Below are 5,968 nucleotides of genomic sequence, written 5' to 3' on the forward strand. Positions count from 1 at the left end.
TTTCCCCTTTCCGAGATAGGATATCTTTTCGAGCGGCTCTATTCGTTCCTCCTATATCCTATCTAACTACTTCTAAGTCCTTATATCAGTTCCGCTATTAAAAGTAGCCTTCGGAAGCCCTCTAGGTCTCGATTGTTCGTCCTGTAGTAAATCGAGTCTATAGTCGAGTTAGTCGTCGTTATCCTTAGGGAGAGAGGCAGAGACGTAGTTAGAGAGGGAAACAGTATCTATATTAGGTATTTTAAGAGCTTTAAGTATATCTTAGTAGATTAACAAAGTTAACGATAGAGAAGAAAAGAGAGAAGGAAAATATAGGGGGTATAAGGAAAACCCGGAGTTTGCTAAGGCGCTTATCTCTAGAGTATATCGGATCTCGCGGGAAGGTAATTAGTAATCTATATAGGGATTCTATATATATCCTAAGGCCGCTAGTAGGGTATACGCCTTATATACCGACTACGTCTGCCGAATACGTTTATCTATAGCTATAGGACCTATTGTTTTCTCTAGAGCGGATATATAATTTGGACGCGTATTTATATATAGGTCCTAGATATCTATACTTAATATATATATCGTTTTAATATAGATATCTATATACTATATATATACAACCCCTACTAGCAGTTATCCTAGTAGTAGCGAACGAACGGACAATAACTTATATTTGAAATTAATAACGCCTAGGGAGGGCGACTTACGTATAGTTCTTATACTTATTATCTAGAATAACGTCGGCGGTACAGTAGTGCGGTAGAGTATTATTAGTCCGGAAGGATAGGTAGTATCGTTGCCCGGCGTAACTAATACCGGGATTCGGCTACTGCCTAAACCTTAAATTACTCTAGTAGGGTAAATTTACTTTCTTTCTCTTACTTTACTACCTTACTACAATACCTCTACAATACCCGTACCTCCGTACCTTTACTAGCGCCGTCGATACCTACCTTCGTAATTAGACCGAGTTCTTCTTTAACTACTATACTAATATTAGAAACTATTACTATACCGAAACGTAAGAGCAATGCCCTAGAGGTACTAGTAAACAAGTACGCAAAGCTCGGCGCAGCCTCGAAGTTATTCGAAGAGTACTCTCTTAAGCTAAATACTCTATAGGATAGAGAGCGTACTACCGCTATAGACGAAGAAAAGAGGGTATAGGATCGATACTGCAAAGTACGTAACGAATCCTTTGCGCAATTTAAAAAGGTATAAATCAAGGAGTATACGAGCTTTAAGAGCCTTACTAAAGATAAGCAATAGGAACTTATCGAGGGCTAGAGAAAGATATATATAAAGGAGTATAATCAAAAAGCGTAAGTATAGTAGGCGGATATAGTCGGCGGATATAGTCGGCGGATATAGTCGGCAGATTTGAGTACTAACTTCTAATTTAGTATAAAGAAGTAGACTAGAAAGAGTATAATACTTCCTCCTAACGAGTAGGCAAAGATTAATAAAGCCGACTAGTTTCTCGAACTCGGCGATATCAACTCTAAGGAACGATTAACATTCTAGAAAGAAGACTAGATTAAGTAGGAGTAGGAGTATCTATCTATTAGCGAGGAGTACGACAAAGGGGTTAGCGGCCTTAGTAATTATTGCCTTCCCTCGGAATTAGTTCTTAATCTATTATCGACTCTATAGATAGAGGAAGCGAGGGCTAAGTCTATTAGTACCTTTGCTATCTAGGCATCCTCTTCTACTTTTTCGACGGCCTATAATTAATAGTACTCTTCTATCTACTACTTCTAGGACAAGATTGTTATCCTTAAGAACCTAGATATACTAAATAAGAAAGGTATAAAAGAGGTCTTGAAAATCGTTAGTAGCGAGACAATAAAGGTAAATATCTGCCGACTATATTTACCGACTATAGAAACTAATTATAATTCTAGATTTATATCGAAGAAGTCCGAATACTATTACTATATAAGATCTTCTTGCCTATTAAGCGAGCCGTTTGCCGGAATGTCCTATCGTAGGATACTAAAGCTTAAGCCTACTATAGAGGGCGATTGCTAGGCCCTTCTTAGCTTATTCCCCCTACCTACGACTATATAGCCAACGGCTTTTTGCCTTTAAAGATAATAAAGGAGAATAAGCATCTCGCGAAGATAGCGTATAAGATATATAAGAAAGAGAACTCTCTTGTAAAGGAATAGACAATATAGCTAGTAGTAATATATAGTCTTATCTATTGTAGCGTAAAAGAATATACTAGAATTACTCTCGAAGCTATCCTCCTCCTCCTCCTCTAAGAAGACGAACTCTACCTCTCGATTTCTAGTCTTAAGGAACTAGTTAAGAAGGATAAGAGACTAGCTACTCTTATTAAAGTTTAAGACTAAGAAGCGGAAGCGATAGGTAAATAGCAAGCGACGCCTAAACTAGGGTTTCGATAGGTTAGCTCGGATATAGTAGTATTTCGGTATATCCTATTAGCTATACCCTTGTTATAGTATAATACTATAATTAAGTATAGGAAATTCTCTTTCTTTTTCCCCTTTCTACTCCTACTTCTTCAAGATACCTCTAGACTTTTACGCTATTATCGTCTATCTACTATGTTTTCGTCCTCCTTCTCGTCCTCCCTAGGAGTAGGAAGCTCCCGGCTCGAATCCTCCTTCTAGCCCGATACCTCTTCTAGGACCTCTACGCGATCGAGCGTACGGCTACGCTAGCGCTATAGGACGATACTCAACGCGCTATCGAGTCTAATACTAGGTCGACGCCGACGATAACCTAACGTTAGGCAGCGTAGAACGAGACGGCCGAGTCTAGTAGAAGAGGAACTAGATAGTTCTCTTATTCTCCCTATCGAGCCTAATTATATAGGAGAGTAGGATATCAAGTCAAATTGCTAGCTATAGAGGCTTAGGTATAAGGACAACTTTGAGCGTTAGTACGAGGTACGGTAGTAGAATTATACCGGAAAGCGCCTTAAAAAGCGGAACGGTCGTACTATGTTCGATCGGTCCCTAATTACCTAGAGGAGTAAGTCTTAGACATCTTAGGTATAGGATTTCCTAGAGGAAGGAATGCTTTAAGAAGATACGACGCCTAAAGTCGTATATAGATACTATAACGCTGTACTAAAACATCTAGTACTAAATACTAGTACAACATCTATCGAGAAGTATCTCGACTCCTCGAACTACTAGGAGAAACAAGATAAGCGAAGGTTTATAAAGGAGATGTTTATAGCCGCGAAGTATCGATAAGTAAGTACTAACTAACGCTAACTATACCTACTGACTACGTCTGCCGACTATATCTAGCTACTTATACTAAGACAATATTTCTAGACTATTAGTAATCTACGGTAGACAAGGGACCTAGGCTATATACTAGACGATTTCCCGCGCCTATACTTTAAGATAATTATCGATAACGGTCTACTATTCTAGTTCTTTAAACGACCCTCGGTAAAACAGACTTATATAGTACTACTCCTAGAATAGGTCGAGACAATTCCGTTTAAATACGCGTCGATATACCGAAGGATACTCGATACTAAGGTTATAGACTCCGCCGACTCCCTTAAAGCCCGTCTCGCTAGAAGATTCAAGATAGCTATCGCGTATAATAGTTAGCAATCTAGGACTATAAAAACCTTATTCCTAACTATACGGGTCTACTAGATTAACGACTAATAGACTTAGTACGAAGGGATGCTTAGTTTCCCTTATATTACTAGCTATTATACTAGTAATTATCTTGCGGAGATACTATTCGAGATCTTATAAGAGTTCGAGATTAAGCGCCGATTAACTGCTATTACGTACGACAACGCCTCTAACAATAAGACGCTATACAATACAATATAAGGATACTTACTCTACTATTATTACTCTCCTCTAATATTCTATAGTATTTTAGCGATTAATACTTGTTAAGAGAGGTACGGTATAACGGTTACTAAGCTACTAACGAGCTTAGAGTAGCTACCTCTCTATCTAAGTATAGAGACTAGTCCCGAATAATAAATCAGAGATAGGAGAGGAAGAGGAGGAGGCAATTACGGAGTATAATCAAGGTAGCCGTCCGGAGCGATTTCCCTACTTTGCCTATACTACTTAACTTCCCCTAAAGGCCTTTTTCGACCGCCTAGAGCTTTGTCCTACGAACGACCTTTCCGAATTCTAGGATTACGATAAGGATAGAAAGATATTATAGAGAAGAAGAGTATAGAGTAAGCAAATCAGCTATCCTTAAGCTAATAGTATACCCTATCTTCTTTTAAAGGTAAGATTAGTATCTACGCCTAATAAACTATAAACCCTTCTACCTCGAAAGTATAGTCGACTCGCGTAGTCGGCAATTATAGTCGGTAGTTCGTTACTCTAGCTAATCTTAATCTCTAGATCCGGAAGCTTTGCGTCTTTATTAACTCGAGCTCCTAAAGGTTCGAATAGTTTATCGACCTCTAGAAAGAGATACTTCAAAAGAAGTAGCTATTTGTAAAGTACCGTCGGTAGAAAGGCGTTTAAGATCGTATCCTAAGGGTCGTTTAAGACGTAAAGATAAGGTAGTCCTTAACAACGTTAATACTCGATCGCTTTAGCAGACTCTAAGTAGTTATTAAATCTTATATCGAGCGACTTAACCTAAGTAAAGATATAGGTATCGATTCCGAAGAATAGCAAAGGATAGAGTACCTTATCGACCTTACGAAACTATTTATAGCGGCGATAGCGGTAATTAGAACTATAAAAGGTCCGACGATTTACCTTGTCCTCGTATACTATAACAAGCTTTTCGATATTCTAGAGGAGGCGATAAAGCGACTTAAGAATAAGAGGATACCCTAGAAGAAGGATATCTTTCAGGTATATAAGGCTGCTTAGGCTAAGCTAAAGAAATATTATCGAGATACCTAGGATCGATTTAGCGATTACTACGGTATTAGCGTCCTCCTTACCCCCTGCCTTAAGCGGAAGTTCTAGGTACGCGATAACTTTAGGGATAAAAGTTACTACGCGTATTACGAAGGTAAGCTAAGAGTAGAGTAGGAGAAGAGCTATTGTTTATTATCGAGTACCTCTATCTAGTAGGGCCGTTTTGGAAGGAGTCGGTATAAAGGCTATATCGACTTTACTCTTAATAGGAGTATAGAGTCTTCTTAAAGTCAAAGACGTAGTACTAACGAGGATAACGAGCTCGCCGACTATTTAGACGCTAATATAGATAAAGGGGATCTATTCGAGGTACTAAAGACATAGTCTTTAATAGAGTCTAAGTACCCTACTCTCGTATTAATAGCGCGGGATATTCTCTATATTCCTACCGCCGGAGTTAGGTATAAGCGCGATTTCAGTATCGCTCGATACTAAAGTCGTTTCAATCGCTAATACACCGTATTAATATTCTCTAGATTAATAGTATCTCGTTTTCGCTATCGGGACGATAAGTACGATACTAGAGTTCTTATTGCCTAAGAGGCTATAGAGGTTTCCTAAGCGCTTCTTAGTACTCTAACTTTATAGGAGATCCTTAGTAAAGACCGAGAGCAGACGAAAGATCTTATAGAACGGATTAGTAACTTAGATACGATTAGCGATAACGAGGGTAATATAGTAGAGGAGCTAAGGCGATTAGTACGCCTAAGTTTCAAGCTTACGTAGGAGTGCCTCCGGGATACTACGAGACGATTATAGGGAGATTGCTTTAAGCTTGTATAAAGTTTACCTACCGACTATATTTGCCGACTATATTTCTTAAGATTCAAAATATTACAACTTGTAGTATAGCGTATATATAATCCTAAGTTTCTTTATCCAATTTAACTATAATCTTTACTTTCGTATCTATATCGGGTTTATATATAGTTTCTTTTCTTATACCTAGTCTAAATAAATCGCTTCTTCGCTCTCGTTAGGGTACCCGGTTTCTAGGTTTTTTATTTCTATATACGAAGATTCAATACCTAATAGGTACGCAATACCTACTAGGTATCGCAATACCT

This window comes from Sphaerulina musiva (genome assembly GCF_000320565.1).
Source record: "Sphaerulina musiva SO2202 unplaced genomic scaffold SEPMUscaffold_8, whole genome shotgun sequence".
NCBI lineage: Eukaryota > Fungi > Ascomycota > Dothideomycetes > Mycosphaerellales > Mycosphaerellaceae > Sphaerulina > Sphaerulina musiva.